General features: G+C 43.3%; 1 protein-coding gene across 12 annotated transcripts in view; it reads left to right on the top strand.

Moving 5' to 3' along the window:
* The window catches only part of RECK (reversion inducing cysteine rich protein with kazal motifs), a 1,668,523-nt gene that overhangs the window by 244,459 nt on the left and 1,401,067 nt on the right, over nt 1-22,997 (top strand). The gene's annotated exons all lie outside the window — the stretch shown is intronic.

Raw genomic sequence — 22,997 nt, forward strand, 5'->3', positions numbered from 1 at the left:
GAACCCAAAACCCTCTTTCCTACACCAATTCCTGAGCCACCTGTTAACCTCCCTGATCTCTCTTTGCCTCTCTGGTGTGGCTCGTGGCACAGGTAGTATTTCCAAAAATACCACCTTTGAGGTCCATGCTTTAAGCTTACAACCTAATTCCCTGAAATCATCTTTAAGGACCTTCCACCTACCTCTAACTTTGTCATTTGTGCCAATGTGTACAATGACCGCTGGGTCCTCCCCAGCCCCTCCCAGTAATCTGTCAACCCGATCAGCGATGTGCCGAACTCGAGCGCCAGGAAGACAACACACTGTTCGGCGATCCCTGTCTTTGTGACAGATTGCCCTATCTGTCCCCCTAATAATTGAGTCCCCCACTTCCAGTACCTGTCTTGCCTGCCCTGCACTCCTATTCCCCCCCTTACTGGAGCAGACACTCCTCTGGCGTTCAGAGGTCATGCCTTGCTGCAGCAATGCTACCCCTGTAGTGACATCCCCCTCATCTGCCAAGTTTGCAAACCTATTGGGGTGTGTCAGTTCAGGACTAGCCTTCCTAGCACTTTTCCCTTTACCCCCCTTTCTAACTGTCACCCAGCTACCTACCTCACCGTCCTGCCGCTCCCTACTACGATCCTCCCCCACATCTGACCCAGCAAGCTGCTGCTCAGTGAGCAGCACACTCCTTTCCATATTGCTAATGCATCTCAGAGTTGCCAGCTGCTCATTTAGATCCAGTATCTGGGCTTCCAAATGTGCAACTTGCGCACATCTCGAACAACAGTATGCACCCTCGAACGGCTTTTCAAGGACTGCATACATGAGACAAGATGTACACTGGATCGCATTAGCAATAGTGGAGCACATTTTCTAATGGGGATAGCACTAAACAAATGTTAAGTAATTAAACAACTAAATACAAACAATTCTACTCACACTTACTTTTGCTCACACTTTGCTCACTCATGCTCACAATGAAGAAGACAGGCTAAATAGCGGCGCACGGTTTTCAGAAGTCTTCCTTCCGGCTGTAACGGCCAAAACTCGGTTCTCCTTGAGCTCGCGGTGACTCTTCACTTATCCCAGAAGGCACTGGGAATATGCAAATTATCCTCGCAAGACTTCTTCCCTGGCTTTCAGAAGTCTTCCTTCCGGCTGTAACGGCCAAAACCCGGTTCTCCTTGAGCTCGCGGTGACTCTTCATTTATCCCAGAAAGCACTGGGAATATGCAAATTATCCTCGCAAGACTCCTTCCCTGGCTTTCAAAAGTCTTCCTTCCGGCTGTAACGGCCAAAACCGGTTCTCCTTGAGCTCGCGATGACTCTTCACTTATCCCAGAAGGCACTGGGAATATGCAAATTATCCTCGCAAGACTCCTTCCCTGGCTTTCAGAAGTCTTCCTTCCGGCTGTAACGGCCAAAACCCGGTTCTCCTTGAGCTCGCGGTGACTCTTCACTTATCCCAGAAGGCACTGGGAATATGCAAATTATCCTCGCAAGACTCCTTCCTTATGTACTTTTACCGCTTTTTAGGAACTCCATTTTTACATACCACCAGCATCATGAGTTTTTCAGCAGTAATGTTTTCCATACTGGATATGTTTCAGAGCAGACCTGAAAAGAAACTCACACAAAACGCACAAAACTCATATATACATCTACCATGAGTAGGTTTATGACTAATCTGCAATCACCGGAGCAGTAGAGCGGATGAGGGGGTGTTGCTACGAGGTCTTTACAGTTTTTCTACCTTAATAGACATGTCTTACAAGACTGGAGTTGTCTGGCCACCTGGGTACTGAGCAGTGGTGCCGCCCATATCTTGTCCATCCCAACACCTTTGTCACATGTGTCACCTGGGCCATTATTGAGTAGAGCGCTCATGGCAGAGAAAGCTTACCGCCCTTGATACACAGACCCTCCTCAGTCAGCTGGGTCCCTGCGTCTCACACGCCGTTCCTTGCTGAATCGCTTGTTCCTGTAGGGATTTAAAAACACAAGGAGTGAGCAATATCACGGACGTGACAGGAGCCACCGAGGTACTGGTCTTCGTTGGTAAAGGACTGTCAACTCTAGGCCCATTCACTGCTTCTTTGTTGTCTACACCTGTGCGACCATCTCCTCCGGCTGCTGCCTATATTCACATTTGACTATCTTACCCCCCTCCGCTCTACAAACCACAGTGATCGCAAATCTTCATCTTGTTCTCCTATTCCGATGGGAGAGGAGCGATTCTCCTATTCCGATGGGAGAGGAGCGAGTGGTTCGATTTTTTTTTTTTATTACTTCATGTTGCGTAACCTCAGCATATCCAGTGCAGAAACAACCAGCATCTTGGTATCTGGATCCATCTAAAAAACTCAAAATCTGCATTAGGAAAGGGCTCATCTGAAACATGTTGTCAAAACCTGACGATTCTTGTTACATCAGAGCAATCGTGAGATACATGTACTGTAAATCTGCTGTATCCTCCTCGCAGATAAAAAAATAAAGAAAACTTAATAGAAAAACTCAATTGATGAACAAATTAAAACCTTAAATAATGTGTGATTTTCCACATCATCTTCCCCCCCTTTTTGAATCTATTATCCAAAACATAATTAGATTCAAAAAGTGTGTGGCCCCGGAGCTCTACATTTAGGCATATAAGTCACATTGTATAGATTGTGCCTAACCGGGAACACCAAAAATATTATGTTATGTGTAACCTTATAATGGAAAACTATTTCAATGGCTTTTTTAACCTTCGCTTGAACCACAGAAAGCTGCATTACAATCTTTCTTTCTATAAAAAAAACCAGATGATTAAATACATTATATATCAAACACAGAATGACATAAATTATCCACATACATTTAAACCAAATTATTGTAATTATTAATAAATTATTATTATTATCATTAACAACAATAATAATAATAATGATAGCACAACCTCTGGATATAGAAGCGTTCGTATTTGCAAAATTGAGGACATTATCAGGAAATTTTCAGCATCTCTGTGATAATTCTGTCCATGAATACTATTACTTTTTATAAAATGCTGATTTACCATAGAAATCCATCTGATTAAACAGCTTCCTATGTTCTTGTATATACCAATAAATCTAAACATTTCCACAATTAAGTTTTATTCCTTTGGGATTAAATTAATAAAATAAAAAGCTATTGTCAATGACCTTTTTCCAATATAATTTGCAATGAATTAAATGCAGAAAAGCTTTTTTTTATTTTTTTTAATTAAAGAAACGCTTGGTCTTTTCACAAGAAACCCCCTTTGTAACTTGAAACTCTAGTGGAAAAACCTGTATTTTCCTCCTCCCACTAAGGCAAACAGGCCTTCTCCTATGCTGTTGGAGACACCAAGAAGCCAAATCTCTCCTCTCTCCTGGTTATATATCTTCCATTGATTCATTCATTCATTTCCTATATTATTCATTTATTCCTTTAAACATACAACTCTCAGGAACAATCAGATTCATAACTGGAATATTTATTATCTACTTATTTATCATGACCTCTACTGCAAAGGTACGTTATTTATGAATTTTTACCTTAATGCTTTTCTAACCTATTATTTTTAATATTGTAATGGATTTTAACTATTAATCCCTAAGCTTCACACTGCAAATACTCATTTCATCTAATTCCTACTAAAGATGGCTGCACAGCACATGGTCTCCTTGCTAGAATAGGACCATGTGGGAAGGGAGGGTAAACTGATTTTTTTGCTAACTATATAGTAGTCCATCCAATCCATTGTTCAAATATTTACAGAACACATGGTCTTCATACCACACACCCCCTCACTTCCTCTTCTTTGTTTAAACCATGCTTGCCTCAGCCATGTGCTTCATCCACCATTTTAAAATCTGACCTAAAATGGCTGCCACCAAAAATAGCACATGGTTTATCACAGGATTGCGGCCTAGAGTCCCCACATCCCAACAAAGTCCACTCTCATCCGGATTTTTCCGACCACAACTCGACGCAACGTCACCAATTTCTCCATTTTTCTCTCAAGATAAACAACACCAAACAATCTTTCTATATGCAGACCAAGATAAGAACAACAGACAAACAAAGATGGGGAGATGACTCACAACTGAAACACGAAAGAAAACCTAGGGTTTGCAGCATGCACTTCCAAATCCTCCCTTACTCTGTCATGTGGTCCCTGTCTAATTTCTGCGTTCTGTAATTCACAAAGACACCAATTGTGTCACCCCTGGCTACAAGGTGTCTATACCAGCCGATTCACTCCAGGAAAACACTTTAAAAAGGTTAGATTTATGTATAAAGCAAGGCTCTGCACTTAGTCTATCTAAGCTGGACACTTACATATGGCTCTGCACTTAGTATAACTAAGCTTGGCACTACAAAAAGCTCTGCACTCGTTTGTTCTGCACTTAGTCTATCTAAGCTGGGCACTTACATATGGCTCTGCACTCATCTGAGCTTGGCATTACAAACCATATACTTTACACGTTTTCCAGACACCACTCACAAACCCACATGCTTTCTTGACTACCAGTCAATCTCCCCTCAAAACAAATACACAACAGGCAGCAGGCAACTGAATATGTGACGGTTCTTCCGAGATTAATATGGCCAATAGCCGTGAGACCCGTCTGCCCGTCAACAGATACCCCAACAAACCGGACACAGTCAGGCAATCAGTGCCACACACCCCACCGAGACCACGGGAAGACTACAGATTATGAAAAATCTGAACACCTACCGTACTCTCGTTAGGAGGTGATCAAATTCCTGGGGTGTCCAGTACGTCATGCCATTCCAGTTGCCAATTCGTCAAGATTTCAGGTGTCTCCGTCTATTGGCCTCACGTTGGGCACCAATAATGTTAGGGTGAACTCTTAACCAGAGATCACTAGTTGCCTACTGCATGGCTGAATTGGTATATACCAAGTGCATGCATAAAAGAATTCACACCAGACACAGTCGGATATGAAATCTCTTCTTGGTCACAGTAAAGATGGCACCGAACAGACAAAGTACAAGCATGCGTCCTCTTGATATAGGCTAGGGGCGTACACAAGTTCAGATATGCCCATTTAGTGGGACTGTTCATGGGCTAGCCAATGGGGAGATCCGTGTTGCTGTTGAGGGGCGGGTCTGACTTAAGTGGATGATACCATGGTGATGGGAGGGACGTCATCTGGTGGATCCATGCTGATGGTTTGGTCTGTGATGTCATCGGGGGCCATCTTGGCTTCCTCTTAAGAGTGACTGGCTTATGTATAGAGAATTGATTTAATTGAACACACTTCTCACAGTGCTCTATGTCCAGAGGTTAATTATTTCATCTTATGGCTCTCCTCAACAGTCACACATACCAGATGTATAGAAAGGAGGATACACAAATAAAGGCAGCTCATGGGAAAGAGGAGTAGTTGTCACACATACCAGATGCATAGAAAGCAGGATACACGAAGAAAGGCAGCTCATGGGGAAAGAGGAGTAGTTGTCACACATACCTGTGAAAAGAGCAGACACAATGATTAGATGAAGGAAAGCAGAATGATGATTGAAGAAGTGCATAATATTGATTTCTGGCCTAATTCATGTGTGTGTGTGTGTGTGTGTGTGTGTGTGTGTGTGTGTGTGTGTGTGTGTATATATATATTTATTTTCATGACTCTGAAAATTGTAGATTGACATTGAAGGCATCAAAACTATGAATTAACAGATGTGAAATTAAATGCTTAACAAAAAAGTGTGAAACAACTGAAAATGTCATATTCTAGGTTCTTCAAAGTAGCTACCTTTTGCTTTGATTACTGCTTTGCACACTCTTGGCATTCTCTTGATGAGCTTCAAGAGGTAGTCACCGGAAATGGTTGTCACTTCACAGGTGTGCCCTTTCAGGTTTAATAAGTGGGATTTCTTGGCTTATACAAGGGGTTGGGACCAACAGTTGTGTTGTGCAGAAGTCTGGTGGATACACAGCTGATAGTCCTACTGAATAGACTGTTAGAATTTGTATTATGGCAAGAAAAAAAGCAGCTAAGTAAAGAAAAATGAGTGGCCTTCATTACTTTAAAAAATTAAAGTCAGTCAGTCCGAAAAATTGGGAAAACTTTGAAAGTGTCCCCAAGTGCAGTGGCAAAAACCATCAAACGCTAAAAAGAAAGTGGCTCACATGATGACCGCCCCAGGAAAAGAAGACCAAGAGTCACCTCTGTTGCGGAGGATAAGTTTATCCAAGTCACCAGCCTCAGAAATCGCAGGTTAACAGCAGCTCAGATTAGAGACCAGGTCAATACCACAGAGAGTTATAGCAGCAGACACATCTCTAGAACAACTGTTAAGAGGAGACTTTTTGCAGCAGGCCTTCATGGTAAAATAGCTGCTAGGAAACCACTGCTAAGGACAGGCAACAAGCAGAAGAGACTTGTTTGGGCTTAAGAACACCAGGAATGCACATTGGACGAGTGGAAATCTGTGCTTTTGTCTGATGAGTCCAAATTTGAGATCTTTGGATCCAACCACCGTGTCTTTGTGCGACGCAGAAAAGGTGAACGGATGAACTCTACATGCCTGGTTTCCCCCGTGAAGAATGGAGGAGGAGGTGTGATGGTGTGGTGATGCTTTGCTGGTTACACTGTTGGGGATTTATTCAAAATTGAAGGCATACTGAACCAGCATGGCTATCACAGCATCTTGCAGCGGCATGATATTCCATCCAGTTTGCGTTTAGTTGGACCATCATTTATTTTTCAACAGGACAATGACCCCAAACACACCTCCAGGCTGTGTAAGGGCTATTTGACTAAGAAGCAGAGTGATGGGGTGCTACGCAAGATGACCTGGACTCCACAGTCACCAGACATGAATCCAATCGAAATGGTTTGGGGTGAGCTGGACCGCAGAGTGAAGGTAAAATGGCCAACAAGTGCTTAGCATCTCTGGGAACTCCTTTAAGACTGTTGGAAGACCATTTCCGGTGACTACCTCTTGAAGCTCATCAAAAGAATGCCAAGAGTGTGCAAAGCCAAAATCAAAGCAAAAGGTGACAACTTTGAAGAACCTAGAATATGACATATTTTCAGTTGTTTCACAGTTTTTTGTTAAGCATTTCATTCCACGTGTTAATTCATAGTTTTAATGCCTTCAATGTGAATCTGCAGTTTTCAGAGTCATGAAAATAAAGAAAACTCTTTGAATGAGAAGGTGTGTCCAAACTTTTGGTCTGTACTGTGTGTGTATGTATGTATGTATGTATGTATGTATGTATGTATGTATGTATGTGTGTGTGTCTATATATATATATATATATATATATATATATATATATATATATATATATATAATATATATTATATACAGTGTGTCCACCCATATCCTGTCCACCGCCATTAACTTGAGAACGGCAGCAGCTATAGGCATAGAAGTGGTGTCTAGGTATAGTAAAGTATCCATGCGCTACGCAGTGAAACCACCTATAGCGCTATAGCGCCACCTGGGGGGAAACAGCGGAGTTAGAATTTTTATCTCTAAAATGGAACGAGATAGAGAAAAAAAGTTGTAGGGCATCATCAATTCAATACAAATCGACACCTTACTCCAGAGGTTCATTGAGGATCTGTGTATGATCAAATGTTGTCCTAAATGACTGATGATGATAAATATAAGCCACCTGTGTGTGATCAAGTCTCCGTATAAATGCATCTGCTCTTTGATAGTGTTCTGTTAAAAGCGCAGATAGCATCATGAAGACCAAGGAACACAACAGGCAGTTCCGTGATACTGTTGTGGAGAAGATTAAAGCTGTATTTGGTTACAAAAAGATTTCCAAAACTTTAAACATCCCAAGGACCACTGTGCAAGCGATCATATTGAAATGGAATGAGTATCATACCACTGCAAATCTAAGACCCGGCTGTCCATCCAAACTTTCATCTCAAACAAGGAGAAGACTGATCAGAGATGCATTCAAGAGGCCCATGATCGCTCTGGATGAACTGCAGAGATCTGCTGAGGCGGGAGAGTCTATCCATAGAACAAAAATCAGTCATACACAGCACAAATCTGGGCTTTATGGCAGAGTGGCAAGTAAAAAGCCATTTCTCAAAGATATCCATAAAAAGTGTTGTTTAAAGTTTGCCACAAGCCACCTGGGTGACACACCAAACATGTGGAGGAAGGTGCTCTGGTCAGATGAAACCAAAATCGAACTATTTGGGCACAATGCCAAATGATATGTTTGGCGTAAAAACAACACAGCTCATCACCCTGAACACACCATCCCCACTGTTAAACATGGTGATGGCAGCATCATGGTTTGGGCCTGCTTTTCTTCAGCAGGGACAGGAAGATGGTTAAAATTGATGGGAAAGCCACATACAGGACCATTCTTGAAGAAAACCTGTTGGTGTCTGCAAAAGACCTGAGACTGGTATGGAGATTTGTCTTCCTACAAGACAATGATCCCAAACATAAAGCAAAATCTACAATGGAATGGTTCACAAATAAACATATCCAGGTGGTAGAATGGCCAAGTCAAAGTCCAGACCTAAATCCAATCGAGAATCTGTGGAAAGAGCTGAAAACTGCTGTTCACAAACGCTCTCCATCCAACCTCACTCAGCACGAGCTGTTTGCAAAGGAAGAATAGGCAAGAATTTCAGTCTCTCAATGTGCAAAACTGATAGACATACCCCAAGTGACTTGCAGCTGTAATCGCAGCAAAAGGTGGTGCTACAAAGTAATAACTTAAAGGGGTCGAATAATATTGCACTCCACACTTTTCAGTTATTAATTTTAATTTTAAAATGAGCAATAGATTTCGTTCAACTTCACAATTGTGTCCCACTTGTTTTTGATTCCTGGCGATACGATTTACATTTTTATCTTTGTTTGAAGGCTGAAATGTGGGAAAAGGTTGAAAAATTCAAGGGAGTTGAATACCTTCGCAAGGCACTGTTTGTATAGATAATATACTAGCTGTAGTACCTAGGCGTTGCCCGGGATAGTAACTGTCTCCTAGTCTCCATCTGTCTATGTCTTTGTCTCTGTCTGTCTGTCTCTGTGTCTGTGTGTCTGTCTCTATCCATGTGTGTCTGTGTTTATCTCTCTCTGCGTCTCTCAGTCTTTCTTTCTGTCTCTGTATCAGTCTCTTTCTGTCTCTCTATCTCTGTCTCTTTATCTGCTTCTGTCTCTGTCCCTCCCCCGTCTGTCCCTCCCCCCATCTGTCCCTCCCCCCCATCTGTCCCTCCCCCCATCTGTCCCTCCCCCCCCATCTGTCCCTCCCCTCGTCTGTCCCTCCCCCCGTCTGTCTCTTTCCCTGTCTGTGTGTGTGTGTATGTCTGTCTGCCTCTGTCTGCCTTTTTGACTGTCTCTCTCTGTCTCTTTCCCGGTCTCCCTCTCTCTGTCTCTGTCTGTTTTTGTCTCTTTCTGTCTCCCTCTGTCTCCCCACGTTCCCTGAGTCAAATGGGGTGTCTGTGCAAAATTCCGTGATTGTAAATGCGTTTGTGTGGATTCCTTTAGCGGGGACACACACACACACACACACACATACATACATACAATCAGCTTTATATCTAACTAGCTGTAGTACCCGGGTGTTGCCCATGATAGTAACTGTCTGTCTATCTGTCTCTATCTTTGTGTCTCTGTCTTTCTCTCTATATCTTTGTGTCTCTGTGTCTGACTCTTACCCCGTCTGTCTTTGTCTGTTTCTCTGTCTCTTTCCTTGTCTGTCTCTCTCTGTCTCTTTCCCCATGTGTCTTTGTCTGTCTCTTTCTGTCTGTCTGACTTTTTTTTTTCCTATCTGTCTTTGTGTGTGTGTGTCTCAGTTTGTCTCTTTCCCTGTGTGCCTCTTTCTCTGTCTGTGCCTGTCTGTCTCTGTCTGTCTCTCAATCTGTGTCTGTCTGTGTCTGTCTCTCCACCGACATCATGTTATCTCACACATAAGCTTCTTATACTATGAATGTCCTTTGTTCCTATAGCAACCAATCATAGCTCCTATTAAAAGCCTGTAGCTCGCAACTGCATTCACTGTAATGGAGGCATGTTTTTTGGAGTGTAACTGTAAAGGGTTACATTTTCTTGTCAAAACATAGTCTATGACGTTCCCTGAGTCACATGGGGTATCTGTGCAAAACTTTGTGATTGTAAATGCGACAGTTCAGATTCCTTTAGCAGACACACACACACACACACACACATACGGCCTTATATATTGGACTAGCTGTAGAACCCGGGCGTTGCCTGGGATAGTAACTATCTCTCTGTCTCTCTCCCAGTCTCTGTCTGTGTTTCGCTGTGTGTCTGTCTATTTCCTTGTCTGTCTGTGTTAGTCTGTCTGTCTGTTTCCATTTCTCTGCCTGTCTTTGTAACAGTTTATCTGTCTCTAACTCTGTCTCTTTCCCCGTCTGTCTCTTTCCCCGTCTGTCTCTTTCCCCGTCTGTCTCTTTCCCCGTCTGTCTCTTTCCCCGTCTCTCTTTCTGTCTCTCTATCCATCTCCCCACTGACATTTTACCTCACCCAGAAGCTTCTTACACTAACAATGTCCTTTGTTCCTATAGCAACCAATCACAGCTGCTATTAATAAACTGAAGTTCCAGGCTCCATTCACTTTAATGCAGGCATGTTTTTTAGAGAGTAACTGTAAAGCGCGGGGTTAAATTTTCCTGTCAAAACATAATCTATGATGTTCCCTGGGTCACATGAGGCGTCTGTGCAATATTTCGTGATTGTAAATGCGACAGTACGGATTTCTTTAGTGGACATACATACATGCATAAATACACACGCATACACTCAGCTTTATATATTAGATATATAAAGCGGAGTGTGTGTGTATGTATGTGTGTATGTATGTGTGTTTCTCGGCTAAAGGATTCCGCATCGTCGCATTTACAATCACGAAATTTTGCATACACTGTGTTCAGAATTATTATGCAAGTTGCATTTTGGAGGATTTTTATTATTGATAAACAACTATATTCTCAATCAACCCAAAAGAATCATAAATATCGAAGCTTAATATTTTTGGAAGTTAAAGTGTTTTTTTTTTTAGATTTGGCTATCTTAGGAGGATATCTGTTTTTGCAGGTAACTATTACTGTGCAGAAATATTAAACAACTTAATAAAAACCAAAAATATTCCCATCTCACTTTATTTTCACCAGGTAAACCAATATAATAACTGCACAATCTTTAGAATTAAATATTTCTGACATGCAAAAACAAAACCCCAAAAATTAGTGACCAATATAGCCACCGTTCTTTATGATGACACTCAACAGCCTACCATCCATAGATTCTGTCAGTTGCTTGATCTGTTTACAATCAACATTGTGTGCAGCAGCCACCACAGCCTCCCAGACACTGTTCCGAGAGGTGTACTGTTTTCCCTCTCTGTAGATCTCACACCTTTACTGGCCAGCCACGCTGTGGAGTAGTTGGATGCATGTGATGGAACATTGTCTTGCATGAAAATTATGTTTTTCTTGAGCGAACCAGACTTCTTCTTGTACCACTGCTTGAAGAAGTTGTCTTCGAGAAACTGGCAGTAGGTCAGGGAGTTGCGCTTCACTCCATCCTCAACCCGAAAAGGTCCCACAAGTTCATCTTTGATGATACCAGTCCATGCCAGTACCCCACCTCCACCTAGCTGGCGTCTGAGTCGGAGTGGCCCTCTCTGCCCTTTACTGATCTAGCCTCTGGCCCATCCATCTGGCCCATCAAGAGTCACTCTCATTTCATCAGTCCATAAAACCTTTGAAAAATCAGTCTTAAGATATTTCTTGGTCCAGTCTTGACATTTTATCTTATGTTTCTTGTTCAAAGGTGGTCCCAGAGTATGGCGCACCTTGTGCTTTTTGATACTGCAGTAACGTTGCAGCTCTGAAATATGGCCAAACTGGTGGCAGATGGCATCTTGGCAGCTTCACGCTTGATTTTCCTCAATTCATGGGCAGTTTTTTTGCACCTTTTTTGCCCAACACGCTTCTTGCGATCCTGTTGGCTATTTGCCATGAAACGCTTGATTGTTCGGTGATCACGCTTCAAAAGTTTGGCAATTTCAAGACTGCTGCATCCCTCTAAAAGACATATCGCAATTTTGGACTTTTCAGTGCCCGTCAAATCTCTCTACTGACTCATTTTGACAATATTAAAAGTTGCCTAATAATTAAGCACAACCTATATAGGGTGTTGATGTCATTACACCACACCCCTCCTCATTACAGAGATGCACATCACCTGATTTACTTAATTGGTAGTTGACTCTGAAGCCTTTATAGCTTGGAGTAGGACAACTTGTATAAAAAGTTTCATATGATCAAAATACTCATTTGCCTAATAATTCTGCACACGGTATAGACTCCTCATGTGACCCAGAGAACGTCGTAGACTAGGGGAGACGGGGAGAGAGGCAGACGGGGAGAGAGGCAGACAGAGTACATTACTTGGCCAATTTAGTTAAATCTGTGTGGAATATCTGTGATGTTGAAATATGTTGTGAAATGCTTCTATTAGCTTAGTTTTTGCATTTTAAGAATTACATTTCTATTTGTTTTGTGTTTTTTGTGTGCAGAATTCATTTTTGTAGTACAGCTAGTGTGTGTGTGTGTGTGTATATATATATATATATATATATATATATATATATATATATATATATATATATATATATATATATATATATATATATAATATATATAATATATATATATATATATATATATATATATATATATTATATATATATATATATATATATATATATGCTGAAAGTGTGTATGTCCGGGATTGGCATCGGCATCGCCGTAGGTACAGCCACAAAATTTTGCACACTCACACGTCTGGACCCGGAGAGCGTCATAGGCTATGTTGTGAGGTGAAATTTTAACCCCGCGCGTTTCAATTTACCAATCAATTTTGCCCCTATCTACATAATGGGTAAAAAGTGAAACGAAAAGTGTATCCGCACCGTCGCATTTACAATCACAAAATTTTGCACAGACACCTCATGTGACCCAGGGAACATCGTAGACTATGTTTTGACAGGAAAATTTAACCCCACGTTTTATAGTTACACTCCAAAAAACATGCCTCCATTAAAGTAAATGGAGCCTGGAACTACAGGTTATTAGTAGGAGCTGTGATTGGTTGCTATAGGAACAAAAGACATTCATAGTATAAGAAGCTTATATGTGAGGTAATAAGATGTCGGTGGGGAGACGGATAGAAAGAGACAGAGAGAGACAGACAGGAAAGAGACAGACAGTTACAGAAGGTGAAAGAGACAGACCTGGAAAGAGACAGATGGGGAAAGAAACAGAGAGATAGAGACAGACTGGGAAAGGGACAGACTGGGAAAGGGACAGACTGGGAAAGGGACAGACTGGGAAAGGGACAGCCTGGGAAAGGGACAGACTTCGAAAGGGACAGACTGGGAAAGGGACAGACTGGGAAAGGGACAGACTGGGAAAGGGACAGACTGGGAAAGGGACAGACGGGAAAAGGGTCAGACAGAGCACATTACTTGGCCAATTTATTTAAATCTGTGTGGAATATATGGGGTGTTGAAATATATGTTGTGAAATGCTTCTATTAGCTTAGTTTTTGCCTTTTTAATATTTACATTTCTATTTGTTTTGTGGTTTTTGTGTGCAGAATAAATTTAATACATTCTATTTTGTTAACAGTAGAGTTGAGCGGACTGCCAATAATCCGGGTCTGGCGGATCAGCGGCGGGTTGACAAAGAAGTCCGGATCCGATCCGTAATCTGGGCCCATATATGTCAATGGGGAGGAGAGAGAGAGACCGAATCACCGAGACCGAATCCGGATCGTGCACCCGGAATCCCGCGTCCGGGTCAGACTCGGATCTGCTGCTCAAAACGCGCAGATCCGGATTTTGCTGGTCCGGGTCCGCTCAACACTAGGTAACAGGAGTTATTTTATTAACCCGGGCGAACCCGGGTAGTACAGCTAGTATGTATATGTATGCATATATATATATGTATATACATATATATATATATATATATATATATATATATATATATATATATATATATATATATATATATATATATATATATATATATATATATATATATATATATATATATATATATGTATGTATATGTATATATAGATAGATATTATGTATATGTATGTCAAAAGATATCAATAGGGAATGCAAAAAAGAAATCAAGCAAGCAAAATTAGCTACTGAAACAAAAATCGCCTAGGAGGCTAGGACATTAAAATAAGTCCCAAAATCTTTTATAAATACATTGACGCAAAAAGGGAAAACAAAGGATAGTATTGGCCCTTAAAATATAATAACAAGTTAGTTATAGAGGACAAACAATAGACTGAGATATTAAATAGGCATTTTTCATCTGTGTTCATCAAGGAACTGACTGTACCAGGGATCATTCAACAAGTGAAAAATCAAAGTTCACCACCCAATATAATTTAATTTAACACAGGAAGATGTACGCCTACGTCTAAGTAAATTAACATTGACAAATCCCCAGGGCCAGATGCCATTCATCCACGAATATTGAAGGAATTGAGCTCCGTAATCAACAGACCGCTGTATCTTATCTTTTTAGACTCACTTGTAACAGGGTTGGTGCTTCAGAATTGGAGGATTGCTGATGTGGCACCGATATTTAAGAAAGGTAAGAGGGTAGATCCAGGCAACTATCGTCCAGTAAGTCTGACATCAGTAGTATGCAAAGTTTTTGAGGGCATTTTAAGGGATGACATGCAAAAATATATTGCAGAAAATAATATAACTGACAAACAGCATGGATTCATGAAAGTTAATTCGTGTCTAACCAACCTGTTGGGGTTCTATGAGGGGGTAAGAAGCAAGGACTAGAGGAAACTATATGCAACTGGGTAAGGAATTGGCTAAAAGATAGGAAACAAAGAGTAGTCATAAATGGTACATTCTCTAAATCGGCTATAGTCAGCAGTGGGGTGCCGCAGGGATCTGTGCGAAGACCGATTCTTTTTAATCTCTTTAATAATGACCTTGTGGATGGGATTGATAGTAAAGTGTCAGTCTTTGCTGATGACACCAAACTATGTAGGATATTAAAAACTGACCTTGATAGTACAATATTACAAAAAGATCTGGATAAGATGTCAGAATTGGCAGATACTTGACAAATGAGATTTAATGCTGATAAATGTAAAATAATGCACCTAGGACAGAGTATAAATGCGTATACATTAAATGGACGTAAACTCGGGACTACAGAACAGGAGAAGGACTTGGGTATTCTTATTACAAATAAGCTGAGCAACAGTACTCAATGTCAAGCAGCAGCTGCTAAAGCAAACAAATTTTAGGGTGTATAAAAAGAGAGATTAGATCCCGTGATCCCAACGTATTGTTACCCCTCTATAAATCACTTTGTAAGGTCACATCTGGAATATGGGATCCAGTTTTGGGCTCCACATTTTAAAAAGGACATTCAGAAGTTAGTCAGTTCAAAGGCGGCTAACTATATAGGCAAGGATGGTTGACCTTAGGGAGAGCAACATCCACACCGCGGAGACACCATCACGTGTTTCACAACGCAGTGATTCTAGAGCAATGCCCCCTGGGAAATATGCAACAAGAAAGCCGCGGAGACACCATCACATGTTTCTCAACGCTGCCAGGAAACTAGCCAGGTCTTTCACCGGGAAGGAACAACCACGGGAAGGGCAGTTTCGGGGTATTTGCCCCTCATCAGTGTGGAGTAGGAATCTGGCTAGTGGGAGCAATGCCTAGTGGAAGACTACATAGGCAAGGATGGTTGACCTTACGAAGATCAACATCCACACCGCGGAGACACCGTCACGTGTTTCTCAACGCAGTGATTCTAGAGCAATGCCCCCTGGGAAATATGCAAACAAGAAAGCTGCGGAGACACCATCACATGTTTCTCAACGCTGCCAGAAAAGTAGCTAGGTCTTTCACCAGAAAGGAACAATATAGATATAATGGTGGACAAAGGAAAAACGGGTATATGCTGCGCTTAAAAACCACTGAGTTGGAAGTAATATATTATAATATTTCTTTTTTATTTACAGCATTCCTACGCGTTTCAGAGACAAAAAAAGTCTCCTTCTTCAGGGAAAAAAAGAAATCGACGATTTCTTTTTTTCCCTGAAGAAGGAGACGGTTTTTTGTCTCTGAAACGCGTAGGAATGCTGTAAATAAAAGAGAAATATTATAATATATTACTTCCAACTCAGTGGTTTTTAAGCGCGGCATATACCCGTTTTTCCTTTGTCCACCATTATATCTATATTGTGCTTTACGGGGCCGCTGCTTGAACCACGCGGACACTCACATGCTTTTGAAGGAGTTGTGACTGGCACAACTCCACCAGGTGAGTGTTACTTTTTCCTTCCCTAAACATCATTTGTTATATCGGGTAAGACCCTATTGCGCCCTTTTGTCTCCCCACTTTAGTTTTTACCAGAAAGGAACAAGCACGGGAAGGGCAGTCTCCAGTCAAGGAAACTGCCTATGCCAAAACATGGTATCCATTCACAGACAGCTGTTTCGGGGTATTTGCCCCTCATCAGTGTGGAGTAGGAATCTGGCTAGTGGAAGCAATGCCTAGGGGAAGACTACATAGGCAAGGATGGTTGACCTTAGGGAGATTAACATCCACACTGCGGAGACACCATCACGTGTTTCTCAACGCAGTGATTCTAGAGCAATGCCCCCTGGGAAATATGCAAACAAGAAAGCCGCGGAGACACCATCACATGTTTCTCAACCCTGCCAGGAAACTAGCCAGGTCTTTCACCGGGAAGGAACCACCACGGGAAGGGCAGTTTCGGGAAATTTGCCCCTCATCAGTGTGGAGTAGGAATCTGGCTAGTGGGAGCAATGCCTAGTGGAAGACTACATAGGCGAAGATGGATGTTGATATCCCTAAGGTCAATCATCCTTACCTATGTAGTCTTTTACTAGGCATTGCTCCCACTAGCCAGATTCCTACTCCACACTGATGAGGGGCAAATACTCCAAAACAGCTCTCTGTGGATTGATACCATGTTGTGGCATAGGCAGTTTCCTTGACTGGAGACTTCCCTTCCCGTGGTTGTTCCTTCCCGGTGATAGATCTGGCTAGTTTCCTGGCAGCATTGAGAAACATGTGATGGTGTCTCCGCGGCTTTCTTGTTTGCAAAGGCGGCTAACTAGACTACTACAAGGAATGGAAGGCCTCCCATATTATAAGTTGAAAAAGTTAGATGTGTTTAGCATAGAAAAAAGACGTCTCAGAGGAGATCTCATTTATTTGTATAAATACATGTGTGGTCAATATGAAGGACTGGCACATGACTTATTTCTTCCAAAGACAATACTAAGGACCAGGGGGCATAAACTGTGAGTGGAAGAAAAGCGATTACGGCAGCTCAATAGGAAAGGGTTCTTTACAGTTAGAGCAGTCAGACTGTGGAATGCCCTTCCACAAGATGTAGTAATGGCAGATACTATAACAGCTTTTAAAAAAGGACTTGATGATTTCCTCAGTACGCACAACATTGTTGGTTATAAATGACTTAGTGACAAAATGTAGAACTGGTGGAGGAAGGTTGAACTAGTTGGATCTAGGTCTTTTTTTCAACCTAAGTAACTATGTAACATATAATATGAGTATACAATTTTTTTTTGTTTTAGAAGATGCCCCAGATTATAAGACACACCCCACATTTAGAGGAACAAAAAGTTAAAAAAAAAACCCAAAAAACTATGGGCTTTGTCTTCTAATCCGGTGTAGTCTTACCAGGGGAGGCAGCAATAGTGAAGGAGGGTCATATGAGACAGGGGCTGTGGTGGAGCAGGGAGATGCTGCAGGCATTGGCGGGTGTCCCAGATGCTCACTGCACCAGAAACTGTTGGTGGTGCGGGCTTCAAAGAAATGGTGCCCGGATTCAGCGTGTCCGCAGATTGAAGTATTGGCTCAATGTCATGCCGAGATCTCATCTGCGCACGCGCCACCTCTGGGCGCCATTTTCCTTCAATCCGCTGCTGGGAGATGAATGGGCAAGAATCTGCACATGCGCAGATGAGATCTGACTCTGGGAAGACCCCTCATTTTACCCCCAAATTAGTAGAAAAGTGTGTCTTAACTGAAAAATATGGTGTGTGTGTGTGTGTGTATATACAGTGTGTCCACCCATATCCTGTCCACGGCCATATAGGCATAGCAGTGGTGTCTAGGTATAGTAAAGTATCCATGCGCTATGCAATGAAACTACCTATAGCGCCACCTGGTAGAAAACAACGGAGTTAGCATTTTTATCTCAAAAACGGAACGAGATAGAAGAAAAAAAGTGAACTACAAAGTTGTAGGGCATCATCAAGTCAATACAAATCGACACCTTTCATACAGAAATACTATGATTAGAATGTGTAAAACTCACAAGGCTGCGGATGTGAAGCGATACCTCATGGAGACCTTCCTACAAGTCATTAGGTATGGTGGCTGCGTGGAGTGGCCTCCAAGCTCACCTGACCTGACCCCATTGGTCTTCTTTCTGTGAGCTCACATCAAACAGCAGTTGTATGTTGGGGGTCTCCACCAACATTGCAGGACCTACGACGACGTATTACAGATGCTTGTGCAAACGTGTCACCTACCATATTGCATAACGTGCAGCAAGATACAGTATGCTGTCCAGAGTCCAGATGTGGATTACAGCCGATGGTGGCCACTTTGAGCATCAAAGTTTAATGAGCGCCATATGCGTGACCAGCATTCAATATTTTGGGGGGGTCATGAGTAGAGTTGAGCGATGTTCGAGTTGAACGGTTAGCCAATTTCAAGTTCAAGTGGTTTTGGGCAGTGTTCGAGTCGTTCGACGAACTCGAACGATTTGCTTCAAGTTCGGCAGTTCGAGTTACGTTCGATAATGGTTCGATCACCAAAAAGCGTAGCTAGTTACTAGTGTGAGTCACTGTGAATCATGATATTATCAAAACTCAGCGTATAGTGTTCGGGAGGTACAGGGTTTAGATCAGTGCTGCTGCTGAGTGCTGAAAGAATGGCGATCGACTATTTTTTTTTTTTTTCCACTGACCGCGTGTACAGTGGTGCTGGCCAAGATAGGCTGTCAGCCAATCACAGACATACACACAAAGCAAAGTGGATTTTTGTCAGACAAGCAAGGGCATGTGTCATAGGCTGTGCATGTCACATGTCCTTGCCCTATAAGACCCGGCCATTTTCCCCGTCGCCGCCATTATCTCTCTGCTGTGGGTGGGTGACAGTCACCGCTCCCGCTACTGCTGCTGCTGTGTGCGCTATAGACATACAGTGCAATCTACAGATCGCTTTAGGGATTAGGGACTACTTGTAATTTCAGCCCTTTTCAGGGCTGCATTACAGCCGTTCATAGCCATTGTTGCTAGGCAGGTCTGTGCCAACACTGTGCAGGGGTTTATATAACAGCATCTGGCTACATCAGCTCAGGCAATTCCTTAGGGCATTGTTTCATTAGCAGGGATATAAAGTGAGGCTTCCTTTGCTGACAAGCTACCTACAGCACCTGTGGATTCTACATACCTCACCATTTTTGCTTTGCAATTTTAATTGCACAAAGTGCTGACACTTTTAGGGGCATAGTAACATTGTCTGGGATACTAACTTAGTGTTCCTCTGCTGCCAAGCAAGGTACACCACCTCTGCCTTCTACACATCTGTCCATTTTTGCCATGCAATTTTAATTGCAAACAGTGCTGACACTTTTAGGGGCATAGTAAAATTGTCTGGGATAGTCAGTGTTGGTTCTTCAGCTGTTAATAAAGCCAGACCACCTCTGCAATCTACACCACCTCTCCATTTTTCCTATGATATTTTAAGTGTCCAATTTGGTCACAAACGAAATGAGTGGCAAAAGGACAGATGCTGGTGGAAAGGGGAACAGGCGTGTTGGAAAGGGAAAAAAGTTTGTGTCCATGGGGGTAGGTGGTAAAGCTACAGTAACATCTGCTGAAGAAAGGCCATCTTCCAGCAAAAGTAAGATGTCTACTACTTTCCGTGGACAATCTGATGTGATCCCTTTTTTACGGAACCGAACAACTCTAACAAAGGTAGATGATGTACAAAAAAAGAACGTGCTTGAATGGATCTCAAGTGCTCCAACAAGTGGCCTCTCCTCCACCTCAACTTCAACATCCAAAAAAAACCAGTCCTCTGAGTTGTCATTCCATTCGCACTTGCTTTCTACCAGCTCTCAAGTCTCCACCCACCCTGCAGAGTATGGGGGAACAGAGATAGGTGAGTTTCCAGAGCTGTTCAGTCACACTATAGCCTGGGAATCAGAGGTCTGCTCCAAAGCTACAGTGAGTACAGACCAGGAAATGATCTGCAGTGATGCCCAGAAGCTTTGTGAGTCAGATTCAGGCCCTGATGACCAAGTTTCTTAGCATAATGTAGACCCTCATTCCCAAACTATAACTCCTCTTGGTGGAGACAATGAGGAACATACTGATGATGATGAGACTCAGATATCTGATTGGAATGACAACTTACCTATTCAGTCAGGGCAGGAAGAGTTTAGGTTTGAGGACGAGGGGAGTGCAAACACACAGGTTGATGATGAGGTTGTAGATCCCACCTACTGTCAACCCACAGTCAGGCACTTGGAGAGGTCAGCAGCGGTGGTGGAGGAGGATGCAACTGACGACGAGGTTAGCGTGCGCCTTCCTGGACACAGACGGAGTACTGGAAGCACATCAACAACTGCATTCTCAGCCACAACTCTGCCTCTGAGCACAAGTCATGGTGGCTCCGCAGGTCGCATGGGCTCTAAGCCTTGCCTAGCCTGGTCCTTTTTTGACATTGCAATGGATCTCCCAACTCATGTCATCTGTAAGATTTGTCGCCAATCTGCAAGTAGAGGCCAAAAACTCACTTGTTTGACTACTTCGTCCATGAACCGTCACATGGATAACAAGCATAAGTCCCAGTGGGAAGCTCACTGTGCTACAATGCGGCCTAGCGGAGCGGGCCAACCACCGTCTGCCCCTTCAAGTGCATCCGCGCGCTCTTCATCCTCTGACTGTGGGGACAGCTGTCACACATGCTTTGTGACGCAGACCTTCCACCTCTTTAACCGCAACCGGCAGTGTGATTGGCAGGTCATCAGTTATTTTGGAAGGGGAAACAGGTGCTGGTGTAGAGCTCTCTCAGACATCGAGAACACCACCTCTGGATGAAGGCAACATCATGTCTCCGCCTGCACTTTCCTCACAGACTAGCAGTTTTCCAGGGACACCCTACTCACCCCCGTCTCCGCACAGCAGCCAGCCCTCGGTCCCTCAGATGTGGACAAATAAATGACCATTTCCTCCTAGCCATGACAAAGCTAAGAGGTTAACTTTCATTCTCTGCAAGCTGTTTGCTACAGAAATGTTGCCTTTCCGCCTGGTGGACACAGAGGATTTTCGAGACCTTATGTCCGTCGCTGTGCCCCAGTACCAGATGCCCAGTTGCCACTACTTCTCCAAGAAAGGTGTGCCTGCGCTACACCAGCATGTCGCACACAACATCACAGCTTCCTTGAGAACCTCTGTGTGTGACAGGGTGCATTTCACCACAGATACTTGGACCAGTAAGCATGGACAGGGGCTGACTGGGCACTGGGTAACTATGGTGAGAGATGGAGAAGGGTCTGCTGTACAAGTATTGCCGTCCCCACGAGTTGTGCGTCAATCCTCTGTATGTCGAAGTTCCTCCACTGCTTCTGCCTCCTCAACCTCGTCTGGGTCCTCCACCTCCGGCCAAAGCCTGTCTGGTCAGGCCACCCGCTTTGTAACTGCACACAAGGAATCCCGCACACCTCCCTACTATGCTGGCAGCAGAGCTCAACGGCATCAGGTGGTCTTTACGTTGAAATGTCTGGGAAATAAGTCACACACCTGAGGAGGTATGGTCAGCTCTGGAGACCGAGTTTAGTAAATGGTTGTCTCCACTCAACCTGCAGCCAGGGAAGGCCTTGTGCGACAATGCTGAAAACCTGGGTGCGGCCCTTCGCCGGGGCAAGGTGACACACATGCCTTGTAAGGCTCATGTGTTGAACCTTGTTGTCCAGCAATTTTTTACCCACCATACCGGCCTAGATGGGCTTCTGTACAGTGCACGGTCACTCTCTGCTCACTTCCGCCATTCACACGGCGCAGCTGAACGACTTGCATTGTTCCAGAAGTCTTTCGGCCTGCCGGTTCACCGCCTGAAATGCGATGTGTCGACACGCTGGAATTCGACTCTCCACATGTTGCAACGACTGTGGCAGCACTGCAAAGCCCTGGTGTAATATCCTATGACGTATAGCCTGGGCCAACGAGATGCAGAGGTTTGGCAGATCACGCTGATGGAGTGGTCTCAGGTAAAGGACCTATGCACCTTTCTGCACAGTTTCAACATGGCGACGAATATGTTTAGCGCTGACAATGCCATTATCAGGATGACAATTAAAGTCATTTACATGCTGGAGCACACTCTAGTATTCGGAGTCAGGTGGTGGGACAAGAGGAAGGGGAGGAAGTACAGGAGGATTCATATGCGGAAGGGATACCAAGATCTACAAGGTCCAGACGTTCAGCATCACCAAGGCGGCAGGCATGGGACGGTGGGGGAGAGGCATTAACAACGGCGCATGGTAGCAGCCAAACTGTTGAGGAAGGTGCAGGAGCCCAGGAAGAAATGGAGGACGAACTGTCGATGGGCATGGAAGACTCAGCAGATGAGGGAGACCTTGGTCAAATTTCGGTTGTTCGAGGTTTGGGGGGACATGTCAAAGGAAGGAAGCACGGTTATCACCTCGCCGCCACAAACACAGCAAGGACTTGGTCCACATGAATGCGCAAGACACATGAGCGCCTTCTTGCTGCACTACCTACAACATGACCCTCGGATTGTCTGAAGTAGAAGTAATGCTGACTACTGGGTTGCCACACTCTTGGATCCCCAGTACAAGTCAAAATTTGGCAAAATAATTCC

Source organism: Anomaloglossus baeobatrachus, chromosome 6, assembly GCF_048569485.1.
Source record: "Anomaloglossus baeobatrachus isolate aAnoBae1 chromosome 6, aAnoBae1.hap1, whole genome shotgun sequence".
NCBI classification, from domain to species: Eukaryota; Metazoa; Chordata; class Amphibia; order Anura; family Aromobatidae; genus Anomaloglossus; species Anomaloglossus baeobatrachus.